The sequence below is a fragment of the Apium graveolens genome, chromosome 5, assembly GCF_009905375.1.
Source record: "Apium graveolens cultivar Ventura chromosome 5, ASM990537v1, whole genome shotgun sequence".
Lineage (NCBI taxonomy): Eukaryota > Viridiplantae > Streptophyta > Magnoliopsida > Apiales > Apiaceae > Apium > Apium graveolens.
The window spans coordinates 157,989,073-158,011,625 of record NC_133651.1 but is presented as its reverse complement, the minus strand read 5'-3'; the positions used below and the strand labels follow the sequence as shown (position 1 = coordinate 158,011,625).

At 34.5% G+C, this 22,553-nt stretch overlaps 1 non-coding gene across 1 annotated transcript; it reads left to right on the top strand.

Annotated features, from left to right (window-relative positions):
• The first annotated feature begins 688 nt into the window (after positions 1–688).
• Positions 689–795, top strand: LOC141663399 (small nucleolar RNA R71). Its single transcript, XR_012551471.1, has one exon. It is a non-coding gene; the product is annotated as a small nucleolar RNA R71 (small nucleolar RNA).
• The last annotated feature ends 21,758 nt before the right edge of the window (positions 796–22,553 follow it).

The following is a 22,553-nucleotide window of genomic DNA, read 5'->3' as shown; positions in this document are numbered from 1 at the left end:
TATTATTGTTATCACTACATATTATCTTGCGAGCTGTAAGGCTCACTCTTGCTTTATTTCTTCATTACACAACAACAGTTAGGAGAGATGGCCAGACTCCAGCAGACCCAGCGCAAGCGCGTGGGAAGCGTCCCGCGTCTTCCCGATGATGTTGTAGCTGCTATAGCTGCAGAGGTAGATCCATTGTAGTTCAGACCATCTACTTTTGAGAATCAAATTATGTATAATTATAACTTGTGGCAGATAATGGCAATTAACTGTAAATTATCAAGTAATCATTTTGGGTTGTAATAATTTTAAATTGTGGATTCAAAGACTTGTACTTATTTCAATTTCATCTCTGAGACTATAACGGGTTGTGGTGTGTGTTAGTGTGGGGTCACAGCATGAGGTTATTTATTATTAATTAAGTGAAGTGATATTGTGGAAAGAAAGACCGTGACAACCCGGATCCCCGACCCCGGATCTGGGGGTGTTACATGTATCTACCTTCAGAATTCCTGCTACCTTTCCTTGTAACACTCTTTGCATAGGATTCTGGTATTCATTAGTTGTCATAAGCTCAATCAACTCATAAGCTTTAAAATAGATTTTGGCCCATAAGACTCCACCAGACGCTACATCGAGCATAGGTCTAGACCGAGTGCCCAAACCATTATAGAAACAGTTTATAATCATCCAATCAGGCATGCCATGGTGTGGCCACTTCCTTAGCATCTCCTTATATCGATCCTAATCCTCATACAGAGATTCTCCAGTTTGCTGTGCAAATTGAGTAAGAGCATTCCTGATTGCAAGAGTCTTCGCCATAGGAAAGAATTTAGTGAGAAACTTTTGAGCAAGATCCTCCCATTTGGTGATAGACCCTGGTGGTAGAGAATGTAACCAGCACTTTGCTTTATCCCTGAGTGAAAAATGGGAAGAGTCGCAGCTTGATAGCATCTTCAGTCACTCCCTTGAACTTGAAAGTGTCGCAGATCTCGATGAAATCCCTGATGTCCATGTTGGGGTCTTCTGTAGGAGAACCCCCAAATTGAACTGAGTTCTGTATCATCTGCATCGTTCTCAACTTGATCTCAAAATTGTTAGCCGGGATGGCTGTTCTGATGAGGCTCGACTAAATATCATTGATCTTTGGCTGAGAATAGTCCATCAAAGCCTTAGGAATTTCTGCTTGATCTCCCATCACTACTAAAGCTGGTTCCTCAACTTTCTCTTCTTATTCAAAAACTTTCTCTTCGTCCTCAAAAACTTCCCTACGAATCACTACAACTTCTTCCTCGGCTTGATCCAGAGTTCTCTTACGAGCCCGCGAACGCGTATGCATACGTGATCGCAAGTAATATAGAATTATTTCTAGTTCATTCTCACATAGATTGGTTTAGGTTAACTATGTGATTTATGCACTTATGCAACAATGATATGGCTATTATTCAATGCTAAGACGAATAACAAATTGGGTTTTGATTATAACTATGATTAACTATTGAGAATTATGCTAAAGAATATTAACTAAGAGATTAAAGAGATTTAAATAATATATAACACAAACATGGGATTCTAAAATCATTAAATACTTCATTCAATAGCCTTATTGATCTTAACCTTAGCATGTAATGGTGATGACACTAATCAGATAACACAAAACTGATAAAAGCCAACTTTCGTTGTATGAATACCATACTACCAGACATCCACAAAAGAGATAGAAGCTAAATAGACACCAATTATATTGAGACCCTATATGTCTATAGAATTTGACAACATAAAAGTTTAATCCACAAGTTATCTCTCGTGATTACATAGGGCAAGTAAAATGGTTAAAATTACCTACGAATCATGCATAACAATAACACATGAACCTATGCTAGCATGGCGAGTTCTAAAGCCTTAAATTCGCTTTCGCTTCATTAAAGATTAGCATGCTATCTTATAAGTTCGCGACGTTCACAAGACGAATAAGCACAACCAATGCTAGGCTATTATACAATCACCACACACTAAGGTATTGAAACAATTTAACTAAAGAAATCCATAAATAAATCCGTTAGAACCCCACGATAACGATTAGCCCATAATCGGACTCATCATCAACGTGGATTCCGATGAAAGCATGGTATAATAAACGTAGTCTTTATAAAAAAACCCAAGTACGTAATCCAGAGTATTAGGTTCAACAAAACAAGAAATGGACATCCAAGATTACAACATAAAACTAAGAATCACAAGTATAAACTAGATCTTCTTCTTCTTCGTTGAATTGTGCTATAGGACTTCTTGTCGTCTTCTCCTTAAGCTCCGTTATAAATAAATGTCTTTTTATTGTGTTTAATAGAAAGCCAATTAATCCAAAAGCCCATAAAAACAATCTTCTATTTAAAACAGGAAACTAGATTCTCGACCTGGCGCGGTCGCACTTTTCACCAGCGCGGGCGCGCTATCTTTCTGCTTCTTTGGCGCGGGCGCGCCGGTCTTCTGGAAAACTGAAATTTCCTTCTTTTCTTGTAGCAATAAGTTGGTCTTCATGAGCCTTTATTCCTTGGACACCATCCTAAAACCATATTAGCATCAAATCAATGTTAATTCACCTGAATTCCTGATTAATGACTGAAATGCAAAAGCACTAGAAAATACATTAAAACACCAACAACTTGAGTACAAATACACCAATTCAAAACTTAATGGAGCGTTATAAAGTGTCATAAATTCCACTCAATACTTGCTAACAACATTTTTACAAAGGAGTGTTAGGTGATTCACAGAGCCACATTTCTCACATTTCTTTCTTGGAGCATTTACAACATAAGCAAAATTTTTGCTTTTGTTTATCCCAATTTTCCCATTTCTATTTTTCTTCTTCTTTCTTGTATCTTCAGTTTTGGTTTCTCTGACAGGTGTCTTGGAACCTTGGTTGTCCATGAGATTCTCTTCATCTTTGTAAGATTGAGTTGCTTCTGTATTTTTCTTCTCATTTTCTTCATCAACAATTTCTTGCTTGATAATCAACTCTTCTTCACTGAAGTTAACTTCACATGCCTTGAACATAGGTGAAACAACCTTTTTCAGCATTGCTGGAATATTTTTATTTTCTGTTGCTTTTCCTTTGTCACCTATATTTTTCTTCTTGTTGTTCAAGACATCATAATCAAGACCAATAGCAATATTTGCACATGGCTTATTTTTCTCATGGTATTGTCCAACCAACTCAGATGCATTCTTGATGGACTTCAACTTCACTTCATTTTTTTCTAGCTTCTCCCTTAACACTGCTTCAATCTCACTTGCACACTTGATCTTGTTCTTCAGATATGCATTCTCTTGTCTCACAGCTTCAAGCTCTACCATCAACAATTCAGCTTCTTGTTTCTCATTTTCAAGCTTCTCATTTATCTTTGTCAGTCTGTTAACCTCTTTATTAGCAGCAACCATACTTGTATGAATGTGAAATATTTATGTGCTCATCTTCTCTACAGTTTTCTTATATTGACTCATATTTAAATCAGTGGTAGTAAGATTTGGTACCTGTGATTTTGATGAGGTTGACTCTCCTTGCTCCAAGGTCATTAGTGCATAATTTCCAACTTCCTCATCTTCATCATTATTAAAGTCATCCCAAATCTTTCCCTCTGCAATATAAGCTTTGCTTTGTTATTTCTTCAGAAGAGCTTCATACTTTGCTTCCAGTTCAAGATAAGCTTTGTCTTTCTTTGCTTTCTTTGGTTTCCTGCATTCTGTAGCAAAATGGCCTAGTTCATCACAATTGTAGCACCTTATCTTTGATCTGTCAACAGATCCAGTTTTGTAACCATTTTTGCTATTAGATGTGTACTTCCCTTTTCATTTCCAGTTGATGTCTTTGTTGAATGATTGTCCTTTACCCTTAAAGAATCTTGGCTTCTTTACTCTAATGTTAGAGAACTTTCTTGCCAGATAGGCCATTGACTAATCAAGCTCATCAAGTTCATCTAGGGTGTAGAACTCATCTTCTTCCAATTCCAAAATGACTTGTTCCTGTGAATAATTATTTCTTTGCTCACTTGTTGAGGCAACTAGAGACTGGGATCTTGGCTCATCATTAGAGGTCTGGCCTTCATTGACAATTAGAGCACTTGAACCATCTACAACATGCCCTTCACCAGTTCTTAATGATTTCCTTTGAGTCATCCTTAATTCATATGTTTTTAGAATTCCATATAAAACTTCCAGTGTTATTTTGCTCAAGTCTCTCCCTTCTCTGAATGCTGAAATTTTCTGTTCCAAATGATCAAGAAGTGTAAGAAAAAACTTCAAGTTCACTTCTTCAGCTTCATAGTATTTGTCATGGAGCTGTAAGTCATTTATCATCTTGTTGAACCTTTCAAACACACCAGTGATACTTTCTTTTGGCTTAGCCATGAAACCCTCATACTGTGAAATCAGTATCTTTCTTTGATTAGATCTAAATTCCTCAATTCTTTCATAGAGTATTTCAATCTTTTCCCAGATCTACTTAGCAGTGTCACAGTTGACAATGTTATTGTACATTATATTGTCAAGTGACTCTATTAGTATCAACTACAAGCCACTGTCCAGGGAGACTTTTTCTTTTTCAGGCTCAGTGTACTCTGAAGGATCTTTAGGAGAATAATGAGCTGGGATGACCATGTCTCCATCCATAGATTCCTCAACTCTAGCCATAGGAGTGAAGGGCCCATTTTTGAGAATCTGAATGTATAGTGGATTGGCCATCCTAATAAACAACAACATTTTCTTTTCCAAAGAGTGTAGTTAGCTTTGTCAAAAGTAGGGATTTTGATGCTACTGATTTTCTGTGTATTCATTCTTCCAAGATCTTGAATCTATTTGCTTTCAGATTTTGCTCTGATACCACTTGTTAGGTAATGAATTACATACAGGGGGTGAATGTTTTTTATGTTTTTCTGCTTTTCTTGAAATATTTATGGTTGTGAACAAAAAAAATCAAATCTTGTAGTAAAATGTGTTAATACTGAAATTAAACATGCAACAATGAATAACACAGATCTTTCAAAACTCACTGTATTTTATATTAAAATTAAGAATGTTCTGCTACAAAGTTTTCTAGGCTCTTTGTTGATAAAAAGCTTAGCTTCTTTCTTGAGAGAATACAAGAATTTCCTGATCTTAATTATTACCACTAACAAAGGACCAGTGTTAACTTTATATGATAGTTAACTACTGGTTTACACAGTGTGTAATAAGAGATGCTATTCACTTTAGTAAACTATCACTAATCATTCCATTTTAGGAAAAATAAAAGTATATCTTCCGTTTCTAGCTTAACATATCTTTGCATACTGTTTAAACTTTGATCTTCCTTTGTCAGTTAATCTTCACCCTTGATCTTGCACACTCTTCAAGCTCCTTTTTGATATATGACTCAGAGTTCTCTAGTGATATATGACTTGTCGATATCTCAGAGTTCTCTAGTGATAATTGACTTATCGATATCTCATAGTTCTCTAATGATATTTGACTTGTCGATAACTCAGAGTTCTCTAATGATATTTGACTTGTCGATAACTCTGAGTTCTCTAGTAGCTTTCCTGAGTTCTCTATAAGTCATTCTGGAGTTCTCGAATAACTTCTCTTTAAGACCAAATCTGTGACTTATAGAGATCTTGACTTAAAACATTTTTCTCAAAACATATTTATTCAACTCCAAGCTTCTTCGTAATTCTTCTGAGGCATGATCTTCTTGATCTTCTTCTAGATAGAATTCTTAGGCTTGATATTGTTTGCAGAAAAAGACTCCAGTTTGCTCTTTGACATTTTTACAGACTTTAAATGTTACAATACAAAATGCAAACTAAGATTATTATAGAACTTACTTAGGGTTGTCAATTTGACTTAGTCTTGTTAAAGTACAGGCATATCTTGCACACTAGATACTTGACAAGTACTTTAAATACCAATAATTATGCTGCATCTTATTTTAAATATTAAAATAAGATATCAATGAATTAAATTTCAATTATCTATCAAATAGACATTAGCATTCAATTTCATATATCATACAATTGTTAACTCCTAATAACTGTAATATTTCAAATAATATTGGTTCGATAAATAAAGCAACATTAACCAACATTGTCTTGTTTGCAATCTTAGAAAGATATCCTAAGTTCCATATACTTTAATCCATTGAGTATTGCATCTATATCAAAGCATTTAGGAATTTGCAAATAAGTATAGAAATTATTCTAAGTGGACAACATATGGTTACTTCTAATAAAGCATTATCCACAATAACCATAGTTGTACTTTAAGAAAGATTTTTACACTTTGTAGTATCAGTGATCGAGAATAAGCATTAATTACTTAGAGGAGGTCTAAGTAATGCCACAAATACTAATACTTCAAAATTAGTTCATAGTTAACCTCTTAACTACATATCATTAGCTGATATAAGTCAAAAATTAGTACACAACTAATCATGTTGCGATCATGATTATGATTTCAGTGAATTCTTGAGATATAAGCATTGTTAAATTCACTATAACCAAAATCTTATAATCAACTTATAACATATAAGTTACAGTCAATATACTAGATATCAATTGCTGACAGATTTAGTTATAATCAATCATGCTACTTATTTATTTTAAGTTAGTTTGAGTTATGAAGCAAATAAAATCATTAAATTGCTTCATTTTCCATAATCCAAACGACCCAAAATAAATAATAAATACTGAATACTAAATATCTATGAGTTAGATATTAGAACTTAAATATTTATAATTATCCTTGAATAATCACCAGTAGGATATATGACTTATATACATGGAAATCACTCTATGAATAATTAATAATTTTAGAAATACTTTCTAAGTATATAAAATATTGAGGGTTTTATACACATAACTTAGAAAATACTTCAACTTTAAATATTTGTGATTTTAGAAATAAGCATTGATTACTTAGAATAAAAACTCTAAATAATATTACTAATATTAAAAGTATCACAATTATTCGTACAATATACAAACAACTATGCTGATATTATTTTAATATAATTTAAATTATGAGACTGATATAGAATGGAATTGTCTACCATCATAATTTAAATCAATTAAAATAATATTCAAACTTAATGCTATAATATAACTACCACAAATGTATATGACATTGTAATCATGATAATCAAGATAGTAGCACTAAGTACGAGGTACTGGATTACTGATAAATTCACAAGTCCTTTAAATATTGAATATTTAATACTTGTGAACTTCTATTAAGAATTCCTTACATATGGGATTTCCAACTAATATGCAATGAATGGTATCCCACACTTATAAACCAGTCTTGAAAGATTAACTTTAACAAATGATTTAATAAGTGTTTCTGCAGGTGACTCTTTGACTAAAATGCATGCTCTTGAAATAAATGATACTTGATGTGACGGTGCCTTGTCATAGGGTGTTCCACAGAGTTGTTGGATATGAAGTTATTTCTTATCATAACAAGAAATCAATCTTCTTCCATGAAGTTGACAGCTTCCCGAGATGCTTCTCATGTCACTTAGGTTGACAGCTTCAGAGATGCTTCTCCTGCCTTTCTTACAACCTGCGTAATCTATATCTATATAGCCAAACATGTTAAGCACAATATCTTTAGGGTACTTTACTCCAAGAGTTGATAGTCCCTTAAGATATCTAATAATCTTGTTAATAGCTATACGATTGGATTCTCTAGGATCCACTTGGAACCTTGCACATTGGCAACTTGAGAACATTACATGTTATCTATTAGCATTTGAGTAAAAGAGTGAGCTTGTCATACCTCTATAGCTTGCTATTATACCTGAGTTGTACTGATCAAGCTTTAGTGGTTTCTTCATTATTTTGGTTTACTTCTAGTAATTCCAAATAGAATTGAAACCTTTCCAACGTGCTTCTCCATACCTACTTTGCAATTACTTAGCAAATAATCTTGCAAAGTTTTTGTTAGTAGACCAACATATAACATTATCATTATATCACTACACATATATAACATTATTTTTGTGCCTAGTGATAAGAGAGTTATTAATATGACGACTCTACTAGTTCATATTTAGTTGTAACTTCAGTTAGAGTGCCATTCCATGTCCTAGAATTTTTTTTGAGTAAGATACCATTTCATACCATCCGGAAGTGAGCTTGTGAAGAAGAGATATACATAGTCCAATTGATCAGCAACTGAAAGTCCATTAACTATTGTGCATTGACTTCCTCCTTTGACTCACCAATCAGGATTACACTTGTACACATCTACTTGAGTCCAATTCTAAGTTTGAATGTGCATCAGGTGTCTGATATGTCGTAATATCCTCAAGTCTCATCACTGGTGCTTGTTGTTAGATACAGACAATAACCTAGCATCCAGTTTGGCCTTGTCCCTCGTAACAATGCCATTGTCATCCAGTTTTGACTTCTGGTTATCCTTGTACCAATTACAAAACTGTTATTTGGTTTGGATACCAGCTTCCCTAGAATCTGCTTGCTGACTGATTGAGTTCATCTTGCTTTGCAATCACACAATCAATTTGGTTCTATCAGAGTTTCTGTAACTTTCTTAGCTTCTTCACCAGATAGAAAACTAGAGAAATAATCATTCATACTCGGTAGCTCTGCTAATCATTACTCCACCATCTGGATCACTTAAGAACTAGACTCTGGGAATAATATTAACATCAAACCCTTTATCTCAGCAGATATGTTCTTGTAGTATCTTCTTGATTTATAATGTAGTGTTGTGTCTGATTAGCTGATCCTTCTTTTGCTCCCCCTAAGCTTTTGCTGGGATTTTCTAAAAATTCTTACCCTTACTGAATGGCTTTATTGAAATAATGAGTTGTGTTATACACTGCTTGGACATGAATCATCAATACCATTAATTTCTCCTGTAACAGTTTGGAGGATGGAGTTGTTGAACTGTGCACTTAGACTATCTATCACCTTCTGTTGATCAACCACATATGCCCATATAGGTTGTAGACTCCACTGAGCAGCCATGGAAAATATCCTTACAAGTCTTAGCTGTAAATGCCAAGATCTTCAAACAACTAAAAACATTTCATTGTTAGCTACTGTAGAATATTCTCTCCAAACACTTTTAGGTTATCCGGTGTTTACTTCTGTTGGCCATTAACTCATTAGTGGTCTTCATGTATACATCCTGATCAAGGCCTGATCTTACTTGTTGCAAACTGTATTGACTGCTTCAGCCCTTTGGTATTTAGAAAGTCTTGATTAGCTTGACATTGTCCTTGTTGCTTTAATCAAGTTTTAGTTCTTTCTTTGTACCACACGGAGCTCCCAGTGCTGAATATGTCTCAAAATATTCTTGATGTTACAGATATCAATCGGAACTGTTTCTTGAATTCAGTCCCATTATCTAACCACAAGATCATTTCTTTTACAGTTGCTTTCAGCTTGATCTTCTGATATGATCAATCATCATCTGTGAAGTCTTGTCTTGAGAATGTACAAAAAACAACTTTAAGTTAAGAGTAGCCATCAATCATCACTGAGGTATATCTTTACTTTGATGTGATGTTGTATTTGACTTCTCTTCCTGACATGCCTCACATTTATCATCCTTCTAAATTCCAGATGAGGCAGTCCTCTCACTAATCTCTTTTTACAAAAGAGTTCCTTGTTGATGTTCAAGTGTGAGAGCTTATAATGCCATATTTAAACTTTTGTCATATCAAGCTTTATAGTAGAAACCATTGACTTCACCTTTCTTGAGATTCCAGTTTAGCCATGAGCATATTTTCTTCCTTACTTTTAACAAGAGCAAGCTTCTCAACCTTCCTGCTTCAGATGAGACACTAATCCGTCGTTGAATTGACAAGTTGTCCTTTGATGCAGAACCATCTAATAAGAGAATTTGTGCCTTGATTCTTCAGCAAGAAAGATGCTTCAACTGTTATCAGTGACACCAATGATTAGTTGTTATCAGTGATAGTATTTGTTGAATCCATGATGACATTCCTTTTTGTGCATAGCTTTGTCCCGTAATGAAAACCTTTGTTGTCATGTCCGAAGATTATTGATGGAATAGCTTTTGTCAATCATATTTGACTATGAGGCTCTTTCTTTGATCACATGCCTTGATTATGAATTACCAAGAATACATATAAATTAATTAACATGTTATGTCATGCACTCACAAATGGATTAACAGTTCTTGGTACCCAACTTATCAGTTTGGGTCCAAATGGATTAGAGATATTATTATAAACAGAGATAATAACATATGCAACCTTATCATGCTAAGTCTTATCTTTGACTGACCATTTTCTCCATTTTAATACCATTGACAAAATTGTCTCTTGGCTAGGGGAAAAATGGTTCCAACCTTACATAAGGAGGATTAGCAGTCTTTGCCCTATTGTATTCCTAAACATGCTTTTACTACAATTAATGCAAGTAATAAGATATGCATTTGTGGCATAAAAATAAGCAAGCATTGTATTGAGAATACATGACATTCATTCAGAAATATTACGCATAAGAATTAAGCAAGATAAGCATGATAGGGAACAAACAGAATTAACAAATAAATCACTAATTCTATCTAGTCCAATCATGTTGATGTATCTCATATAGCTATCTCAATCCAATTATAAACTAATACATCTTAACAAACAATTCAAATCAAATGAATAAATCACATTATAATAGGATATAGACAATAAGCAATAACAAAGGTCTTAAGTACTGGAAAACATATATCTCACTAAAGTAGTTAATCATGTTCAACAAATATTCAAACACATATTTAAGATCATCTAAAGTAACATGCACAAGTTAAACATCAATCCTTGTTATCAGAAAAATATTCTAGTGAACTAGTTTAGCGTTATCTATGTGTGATGTTATCATGCCTGTGCGAGTGTTAAACATTTAAACACTAAGATCTTATCATGCATTGAATATTGAGAGCAAAATGTTGTAGTGATTCAAGAAATTGAAACCTGAGATATGTGAGTTGGACCATCTTCAGAGATTGTTGTGAAAGCAATATATTCATGATCTTCCTTCTTGTCATCTGATTCATCCCAACTCTTTCCCGTGCACTACAAGTTTTGACTAGTTGTTTCCCTAAGAAAACATTTCACCTTTGTCTCAACTCTTCAACTGAATCCTTATTCATCCTTGTTTTTCAGTCTTCTTGTTCTGTTGTAGCAAAACTCATGATAGTTAATTGACACATTTTGTTTGTCACACCTGTAACTATCAAATATTATTTTTGTCCCAATATCAGTCTTGTAACCACCTCTTGAACTAAATATTTAAGAGTCTCTTCTTCGGAATAGATAGGCTTGATCCTTGGATATAACTTCTATATTCCATGTAAATCTGATACGACTAAACTTCCCTGACATGTGAATCACCGCCCTGACGTCCAGTCCCTCAAGTATTTCTACCTGAGTTACCTCTGATTCAACTATCAGTAACTCTTACAATCTGTCCCGAGGTTCCAACTTAATGCATGTAACTAAGATGTTTGTATGTCCCCACTATTCTCTCTGACCTCCACAATTCCCGCCTTTCTGATCTCTGTGATTCCCGGATAAATGTAGCATTGGTACAAATCACTCTGTGACTGTATAATCTCGAATCATAAGAGCTGTCTTAAAATCTTCGAGAAAATTTATACCTATAGAAATTTCATCACTTTCTTGCATCTAAAAATCCAGTGGTATTCTATGGAGTAAGCCTTTGAGGAAATTCCACAATTTTCTTCTGTAGGTCTTGAAATCAGCTTCGTTGAAATAATATTTTCTTCGAAAGATTAAAATCATCTTTAACGCCTGGAGAAATCTTGAGTCTACAAATATCTTGAGAACCCTTAATTTAATATTTAAGAAAAATTTAAATTTCCAAAATTTTAAATTTCTTAGAAAATAAATTAATCAAAAATAAATATTTATGTAGAATCTAATTTTCAAGAATTTCAAATTTTCTTAAAAATTAAGTAACACATAAATTATTCTCTAAGAAAAATTTAAATTTAAGAATCTTAAATTTTCTGAAAAAGTAAATAAATCAAAAATAAAAATTTTACATTCCATGTTACTGATGAGTCGCGAGTAAACTACTTAGCCTTCCTTTTTATTTACTTGCGACTACTACTACTCCTGAAGGAAGTCGCAAGTAATAACTTACCAAATTTTTTTCTTTATCTGACTTGCGACTGTCTCACTGGGCAGTCCGCGCGTGCATGTCAATTAGAAGCATTTTCTGGCGCGTGTAGTTTGTGGCATACCCTTCTTCTTGCATTTCTTTTACTCCAATCCGTGAGGCTACGTACACAAGTAATGGTGCCAACTGAACAAAACAAAAAAATGGTAGCCATAAAATGGAATCTGGCGCAAGTGCTAAGAAATGGCAGCTATTTCATACAAAACAATCCGCACGAATTAGCAGCCATTCAACAAAAAAAGACATCCGAAAAATAAATATAAATTAAAAATATTATTTACTAAAATTTAAATGATAAATTTATTTAACTCAATTTTAAAAAATAAATTTATTTAAAATAAGTTCATAAAATAAACTTATTCAAGTTTAAATAATAAACTCATTTAAATTAAATTTATAAAATAAATTTGCTAAATCAAATTCGCAAAATAAATTTATGTAAATTTAAATTAATGAAATAAATTTATTTAACAAAGTCTCTTGTTAATTGCAGTTCCAACAGCTTCTGCATACCGAACTGTATTGGGCTAAGGATACTGATTTGTGTATCAATTAGTCAGCATTGATACCAATTGTTAGGTACCGAAGTATCGTAGAAGGGGGGTTGAATACGATACTCACTAAATTAAAAAAATTCTTTCAAATCTTTTGCTGATATAAAATTTAGTTTTCGGTTAGTGGTTCCGTATTTTTGAGGTGAATAGTGTTTGGAACAATAAAGCGAGGAACAAAAGATATTCGGGAAAATATATATTCATATATAAATCTGTGAGGAGTGTTGCTACACTCCGGTAAATAAATTAACCGGATACAATCTAAGAACAATAAAGTTCTTAGCTACTACAAAGATTAACAAATTAAATCCTATATAATGATCTAGTTTTTGTTTGTCTAAGGATTTAATTACTGGGTAACTTTTATAATGCCCCTATGAATATACAAGAATTAAACCGAGTATTATAACGTTACTCCGGTGAGAAGTTAAACGGATATTTAAGGTGCTTGAGCTTCTCTGTATTTCCTTGCTTCTATTTTCACCAGCTCTCGTAGGAGAAGAAGATGAATAAAACAATTTTTATCACTTGATCTGCTGTTGTGTAGACTTTATATCAATTCAAATGTGTGGCTAAAAATGAACCACACAAATAATTGATTGTATAATAAAGTAGTTGTTGAGAGTTACTTGTGACCAGGCATATGTAGTATACATAGAGTTGCAATTTTTTCTAAGTCACAAAGTTACTTGCGACTGCAGGAGGGTGAGGAACATTTACTTGCGACTCGCATTAGCCTTGTAGAACTTTGACTTAAGAAAATTTGATAGCTTCTGACTTAGTTGCGACCTTGTGTAGTTACAAGAGGAGAAACAATTGCCTTTGTTTTTATTAGTTACTTGCGACCTATTGTAATAGTAGTACAAAGACTTGTATTGTACTTAAACAAAAGAAATGCACATTACTTTATTTTACAAACAAAACAACCACTTACTTGTTTTCTTATTTTATTTTCTTTTTCTTTTAATTTCCTTTTCTTTTTCTTTTTCTTTTTTTCTTTTTCTTTTGTTTTTGTTTTGTTTTTGTTTTGTTTTGTTTTTCCTTTTTTTCTTTTCTTTTCTTTTTCTTTTTATTTAAGTTTAAATTGTAACTAAATTTAATTTATAAAATAAATTTAAATATAACTTATATAAAACTAATTTAGATTTATAAAATAAATTTATTTAAATTTATAAAATAAATCAGTTTAAGTTTATTAAATAAATTTATTTAAAGTCCATTAAATATATATATATGTTAGGTCACACACACTATAGAGGGGGTGAATACAGTGTAAAGTACAATCAAATCGAACTTTAATATCTCAAGTAACAGAAAACAAACTTTATTGAAACAATAAACTCTGTTACAGTATGGAACTGTTACCTCTCAGTGATGAACAAATATCACGAGAGCTGCTAGGGTTACAATGAATAATCTTCTCGAATATGATAACACTTATAGTGTAAACCCTATGTCTGTGTTTATATACTACACAGTTACAAGATAATCACTAATTGATATGGAATATAATTCTGCTTCCTAAAATATATCAATCAGATATCTTTTCTTCCAAGTATTCTATTCTTCATAGAATTCCTTCTTCATGCATCTCTTCTTATGTTTATCTCGATCTTTTTTCCTTTAATCAGCTACTGTCCTTATCTGAATGTACTTCAGCACTTAAGTTCTGATATCCATCTTCTGATGATTATCTCCTGATAATATAAGTACTGATATCCTTAAGTCCTGACTTCCAGTAAGTACTGATTTATCCTGTTTAAGTAAGATCTGAAAACTAAACATAAATCATATTAGCCATGACATTATCAAATATATCTAACAATCTTCCCCAACTTGTAAATTAGCATAATATACAAGTTTAACAGATATTTGATGATGTCAAAAACATTAAGTACAAATGCATGAGAATTAGACTAGATAACTACAACTTACAGTCCTTAAAACTTTACCAACATTTAACTTCTGATAACAACTTCAGTCTGTACAAATATCAGAATTTAATCAGTTGTAGATCTTGACTTGGCTTCATCTTCTGATCTCTCTGATATCAGGAGTTGTTCTGAGATAGTTCTTCAACAAACATCTCTCAGCATAACTAAGTTCATCAATCATCCTCCTTTTAGCATCTTTAAGCTCTGCATTATCTTCACCAATTTGAAAGATTGCAGCCCTGAGATCATTAATCTTTGCTTTTCTTATATCCTGATCCAGTCTGATCAAATAAGCTTTATCAGACTCAAGATTGAATTCCACAGCCCTGTAACCCAGAAAGGTAGTTATAATTTTAGCAGTGTTGGGCTTCATTTCAACTATATCACCCTTGTGATCTCTGTACTTTGGAACATATGTGCTGTCAGACTTAACAGAATAAAGCCTTTTCTATCTCTGAATCTGATCCTTCAAATAGTTTGCAGCACTTCCTGTCAATCTGTCATCCACTTGAAGTAAGAATAGTACATGCTCCAATTCTTCAAAATACTTCAATGGAATGGCATTTTGCCTTATATAATAAACCCTACCATCTGTCATGAAGTACAACAAGATGTGTTCTTTCAAGTAGGTATGGTAAACCATTTGTACAGATTCCAGTTGATTCAATCTCTCAGGAGTTGCTCCAATACCTGGTTCACTCAAGGAAGTTGGATCATTGGTAGTGTTCTGTATTCTTCTTTCATCAGCACTTCCCAATCCAGTTTTATCTCTTGCTTCCTTTCCAGTAACTACTCTTGCTTCAAAACCACTTGCATTAGTCTTCAAAGGTTGAGTCTGTTTTGCTTTAGTGAATCCTGGTAGGAGTGTCTTTGATCTATCTTCTGATATCAAGTTAACTTGAGCTATGTCAGAGGTTACTTGCTTCTTTGGAATATCAGAACTTACTGTCTCTTGACTCTGAACAACTTGAGACATGTCAGAGGTTGTTTTAAGAACTTTTCTTGAAGTCAGAGCAAGATCATCCTTTTCATCAATGATTTCTTCATTCTCAGGAGGCACATAAACCCCTGATAGGTTCACCAACCTTTTCTTTACCCTTGGATCTTGGATCTATCTGCGGTTGTGATTTAGCCAATGTTGCTTCAGTATTTGTCCTTTCTTTTATCACAATGCCTTTCAGTTTTGGAAGTGTCTTTTTACCAGAAGCTTCAGATTTAGATGTGACTTTCTATGATTTAAGTCTGGCTTCTTCTTCCATTAAACTCTCCAAGTCCATTCCTGGATTTTCCAGAAGAAATAACTGTCTTGACATTTCTTCATCAAGATCTAAAAGTTCATCAGAACTTATCCTTTTACCAGTAGAAGAACTAATTCTTTTTCCAATATCTTGTCCTGTGACTTGTGATTTCAGCTTTTCTTGATGAGAAACCTCTACCTTGACTATGACCTCTACCCATTCCAGAGTTTCCTTGATCATCCTTTTCATCATCCTTCCCTTTCAGTGTCTTGTCAGTGGTCTTGCATTTGGACTTAATTACTTTCTCCCCCTTTTTGGCATCAGCAGGTAGTAGAAGAGAGACAAACAATTCCACTGAGGCTTGGATTTCAGTAAGTTGAGATTGCTGAGAAGCTTGATTTTTCAGAATATCATCAATCTGAGCTTGTTGTTTCTCTTGAGTCTTCTCAATATAAGAAATCCTGTCAAAGGTAGGTTGGAAGAACTTTTTCTTGTCAATTTTCTGAATTTGTTCCTGTTTGATGAATTCTTCCTGAATCTTGTGTAGCTCTGCATGAGTAGTTGAATGGAGACCTTGTAGATGTTTAGTACTCAATGCAGTGACTCTAAGCCGTGTTTTGAAATCATCAGTAAGTAACATCTCATCAGCTTTAATCAAGTGCTCAGTAAGATGCTTTGCATTTAGAACACAGGAAACTGAGTTCCATTCCTTAGTCCACTCCTGTCCTGCAGGAGTTTCACTCCAAGGAACTGGTGCTTCTCTGGTAACAAACTTCTTAACAAGTTCAGATTTAAGAATAGTTTGTTTAGGAGCATGTCATGAAGGACCTGCTTCATCAGCATTTGTATTTGGAGCAGCATCACCAGTATCTCCAGCATTTGCAGCATCAGAACTTACAGAATCAGTATCTTCTGATAAAACAACAGTGTGAGTAGCAATGGAGGCTTCAGCATCCTCTAATTGCTGATCTGGTTCTAAGTTCTGATCAACAGCCATATCCTGATGCTCACCTATATTCTGATCATCAGCATCGAGATGCAGAGAAGGTGTAGGAGAGAAGTCTGGATTTTGAGCAGCATCAGTAACAGGTGTTGTTGATGGATTAGTTGTTGTTGGAGCTTCTAAAAGAATTACTTCAGGCGCAACCAAGGTCTGGATATCAATATCAGCACTTGTGCCTGTATTAACAGGAGATACAGACTTTTGAACAGGAGACACAGATGGTGTGTTGGCCTGTTCAGGAACAGCATCCTGAGTTGGAGTTGATGGAGAAGTAGTGACTTTAGCAAATTCCTTTTCTTGTGAGATCAGAGACCCCTGATCTCCTTCCTTAGCTGCTGCTTCTTCATCATCTGAAACTGGCCTTTTTGCCCTCTGTTTCTTGTATCTCTTTGTAGATATGGATTCCCTGGGAGTGTCAGGAACAGTCATTCTTCTAAGCCTCTTGAGAAGCCTAGATCCCCCAATTCCAGAATCCTTCTGAGAAGTCACTTTCTCAGCTTCTTTGACAACAGGTTCTGATGTAGAAACATGTTCCTCACTGTCAGACTCATCTCTCAAAGCAATCCTGCTTCTCTTTTGAGGTGTTTGAAGAACAGTCTTTATCCTCTTAGGCTTGGAAGATGAAGGCTTCACAGTAGGTGCTGAGGATGAGGGTTGAACTGTCTGTGAAGTGGAGAGATAGGATTTGATATATTGCCTGAGGGTTGGTTGAGTAGTATGAGTGGTATGTTCGGATGGTTGTTGTGGTGTTTGGGAGGTGGTGTTTGGTTGAACATCAGGATAAACAGATCTATAGGAATCAGGATCAGCATTTACTAAGATCTGTTTTACAGATTGAGGAATCTGTAAAGGTCTAACCACTGGTTTCTTAGTGTCAGCATTTACCAGGTCATTAAAGTAACGTTTTGCAACTTTGAAAGGTGGAGTTAAGGTACTGGTTAGTCGAGGTTCATCAGTACAAAAAGTATATATAAGTTGACAGAATCTAGTAAAGTAAACAACATTCCTATCCTCTGTCATCCTATCCCCAATAAAACCTATTATAGCAGTTGCAAAATTAAAATGAGTTTGGTTTATAATGGCATACCCGATGTGCTGACTCATTATGGGGATGGCATCAAAATTCGAACACTTGTTCCCAAAAGCTTTAGTGATGCAGTCGAAGAAGAAACTCCATTCCCTTCTGATATGAGCCCGTTTCAACTGCCCAAGCTTTGCCAAACTCTGTTCATACCCCAAACTGGCCATTAATTCCTGAAGAGCTGATTCCTCTGGAATTGAAAAAGTACATCCTTCTGGGAGATGTAGAGCCTTGCGGATTGTACCAGGAGTGACTGCATATGGAGAATCACCCACTTCGAAGACAATACTAGGAGTACCATTTTGACCACCATTATCAAAGTTTCCAGTCCTCCAAAGTGTCAGAACTTGTTGTCTTGAGAATACTGAAGGTTGGGTCAATACATACCTGATTTCACTGTGTGCAAGAAGATGTTTCACAAAATGCAATTCAGACGGTGCGTCAGAATTATCAAGAATTGCAGCATAGTTGTTCGGAACAAATTTAGCTCCATCAATGATTAAATCCTTAGGTGCCATGAAATTTATCGAGATGTATAAGTGCCTGTTAGGTGTTTGATAGAATGTCTATATGAAAAACCAATGTTAGAAGAAGAAAGAGAGTAAAAGCAAATAGAGAGAAAAAGTGTAAAAGAAAATAAGAGATTAAAAAAAATCCTCTCTCTGTCTTACTTATACTTTTAAAAAAATGTAACCGTTGGACACCTGTCAGACATGCACTAAAAACGACTAGTTAATGGGCACGAGAAAACAGTAATCATTACTTACCCACTTGCAGTTTTTCAAGGAAAAACCGTTTCACTTACCAAGTTATTCCATTAATCAAGGTGTAACAGTTTTAATTCAAAATTGAAACTGTTCCCACTTATTTAATTATTTTTCACTGCAACATCAATATTCTGAAAAAAATTCGAGTGAAAATGACCATAATAAATCAGACGAGCAAGTACTGATAAAATAAAATCAGAACTTAAGTTAAAACAGAATTTGTATGGTCATCAGAATATGAATATGTACCAGGATTTATCAATGCATTAAAAAATATCTCAGAGACAAGATCTTGAAACAAAAACAAATTTCATTAATATATCAAAAGAATACATTCATGTAATTTAAATTACATCAGAACTTGTACAAGATTTCCCTAAGCTGCTATACCTAACGTCAACAGCCTTTGTCCTAGCTCAAGAAGCAGGGCAAGGCTGATGATGAAGAAAAATAGGAAGAAGAAAATAAATCATTTCTTCTTCCTACTCTCGACAAACAGAATAGCGAGTCGTATGATTCGCTCTTGCTGGCGGAGAGCTTCCAGCCTTTCCTCCTCCAATCGCTCCAGATGGCGATGGTAGTCCATGTAGAAGAACAGGAGCTGGGTGAGTACCTCCTGGGGAACAGAGTCCCATATCTCATCAGGAATGGCAGTAACATGCCATTCCTGCTGCCAATCGGCACAGCTCAGCTCCATATTAAATGTTTCATAGTTCAAAAACATATTGTAATTGACCATGGTGTTTTTGATATCAAGATTATGAAAGTGAGTTTATGAGAAAAGATTTGATGGGAAGGCTGATGTGAAGTGGTTGCTTATATAGGCATGAGAATGCCAGGAGACGCAAAGAAATTTAATGCTGACAGGTAGAATTAATTCTACCTCGTCTCCCCAGACTTGGAAAAAGAAAAACATTCATTGGAAAGAGAAAACATGGTTTAATGCGCACAAGAAGCAAGTAAAAGTTGAATGTTCATGTACGAGTACCACTATCCCTAACTATAGTGACTATTAATCTTCCACTTCAACATATTCTGGTTTAAACTGAGACTGTTGTCAAATTTTATCCATAAATAAGTCAAGTAAAGAATCAGACTGTAATATCAGAACTTAGACTTATATCAGAATTTAACAGTCATCAGAACATAATTTCTTAACTCGAAAAAGGAATGCCTATTTTAGTAAGTCCTCGCAAAAATTCTAATTTATATTCTTCAGAACTTAATCATCAGAACATGCAATCAGAACTTGTCCTCAGAATTTGTGCAATGTGACACAATGACTGTTCATCTAAAACAACATAGATCACCACAGTGATTTTCATCATTCATATGGAGTGGTTAGTGTGTGCAGTAAGCTAAATATCAGACAAGGAGTAATGTCTGATTCACTTCAGTACATCTTAGAAATAAGGCATAACTAAAACTTTGCTAAAGAGCTGTCATTATTCTGAAACCTACAATTGAATGAGTTCATGCTTGAGTCCACCTCAACTATTTTGTGCTAATTTTGTGCATCTTTTTAAATTCTATTTTACAGTGGTTTCTCAGTGTAAGTGAGTCACGACTGCTTATCAGAATTTATGCTATTATCAGAGTATTTCTCCAGTAATCATAGAGTGTAAAAAGTCACCAAGAAAATGTTTTACTTTTCTAATGCATATTTACTTAATACCAGCAATGCACTTGGGTCGTCCCTTCCACATTTGTACTCTAGATCTCAAAGGAGTACCTGATTTTAATCCATGATTATTTTTTTTTTCTTTTGATAAGAGAGGTTTATCAACACTTAGTACATTCAATAGATTTACTAGCATCAGAACTTAACAGATGAGAAGCAATATTCTAGTTTGTGACTTAGTAATAAGATAGACCAAGTAAACTCAACTAAGCTCAATTATCAGAATTTGCTTGTGTCAATAGATTTCCACAGAAATAATTACTTCTTACATGGGATCCCTTGTTTATTGAAGACTACTAGGTCAACATCTAGCACAGTTATCCTCATAGGATTGAATAGTTACCTAAACAGACATATCACTATCAGAGTTTAGAAACATTGATCAGACAACAGTCAGTACTTAAAACACATTTTTCAAGTAAGCACAGAATACACAAAGAGATTAAATTCTGTAAATACTGATCATAAAGTCTGATGCATCAGAACAAAACTAAGCAGATTTAGAGAAAGAACTTGAAACCATTCCAAGTTCATTTACCAATCTTGTAAAAGTAGCTTCACACAATGGTTTTGTGAAGATATCTGCTAGTTGTTGATCTGTTGGAACAAAGTGCAATTTCACTGTACCTTCATCCACATGTTCCCTGATGAAGTGGTACCTGATGCTGATGTGCTTTGTCATAGAGTGCTGAACTGGATTACCTGTCATAGCAATAGCACTTTGATTATCACAGTAAATAGGGATTTTGAAATATGTTAACCCATAATCCAGTAACTGATTCTTCATCCAGAGAATCTGTGCACAACAGCTTCCTGCAGCAATATATTCTGCTTCTGCGGTTGATGTGGAAATTGACTTTTGTTTCTTGCTAAACCAAGAAACCAATCCGCCTCCAAGAAATTGGCAGCTTCCACTTATGCTTTTCCTGTCAATTTTGCAACCTGCAAAATCTGCATCTGAGTAACCTATTAGTTTAAAATCTGATTCTCTGGGATACCACAATCCCAGATCAGCTGTGCCTTTAAGATACTTGAAAATTCTTTTCACAGCTGTTAAGTGAGGTTCTCTTGGATCTGCTTGAAATCTTGCACAAAGACAGGTAGCATACATGATATCAGGTCTACTAGCAGTTAGATAGAGTAGAGAGCCAATCATACCTCTGTAATCAGTAATATCTACTGATTTACCAGTATCCTTATCCAGTTTTGTTGCAGTGGCCATGGGAGTGGATGCACTTGAACAATCTTGCATTCCAAATTTCTTCAGCAAGTTTCTGGTGTACTTAGTTTGACAAATAAAAGTGCCTTCTTCATTCTGCTTGACTTGAAGGCCTAGAAAATAGCTAAGTTCCCCCATCATACTCATCTGATACCTTGACTGCATCTTTTTAGCAAACTTTTTGTACAGTCTGTCATTTGTAGACCCAAAAATGATATCATCAACATAAATCTGGACAAGAAGTAAGTCCTTTCCATGGTTGAGGTAGAACAGTGTTTTGTCTATAGTTCCTCTGTTAAATCTACTTTCCAGAAGAAACTGAGCTAAAGTCTCATACCATGCTCTGGGAGCTTGCTTAAGTCCATAAAGTGCTTTATCAAGCCTGTAGACATAATCTGGATGTTTGGAATCTACAAAGCCTGGAGGTTGTTCAACATATACTTCCTCCTCCAATTCTCCATTGAGAAAAGCACTTTTCACATCCATTTGAAAGACAGTAAACTTTTTGTGAGCAGCATAAGCCAAAAATATCCTTATGGCTTCTAACCTAGCAACTGGTGCAAATGTTTCATCATATTCAATTCCCTCCTATTGAGAATATCCTTTTGCAACCAGCCTTGCCTTATTCCTTGTAATTATGCCATCACTGTCAGTTTTGTTTCTGAATACCCACTTTGTACCAACAACAGATCTATTCTTTGGTCTTGGCACTAGGGTCCAGACTTTGTTTCTTTCAAATTCATTTAACTCTTCCTGCATTGCTTGCACCCAATCAGCATCTTGAAGAGCTTCTTCCACTTTCTTTGGCTCAGTCTGAGAGAGAAAAGAATTTTAAAGACATTCGTTTGAAGTACCTGTTCT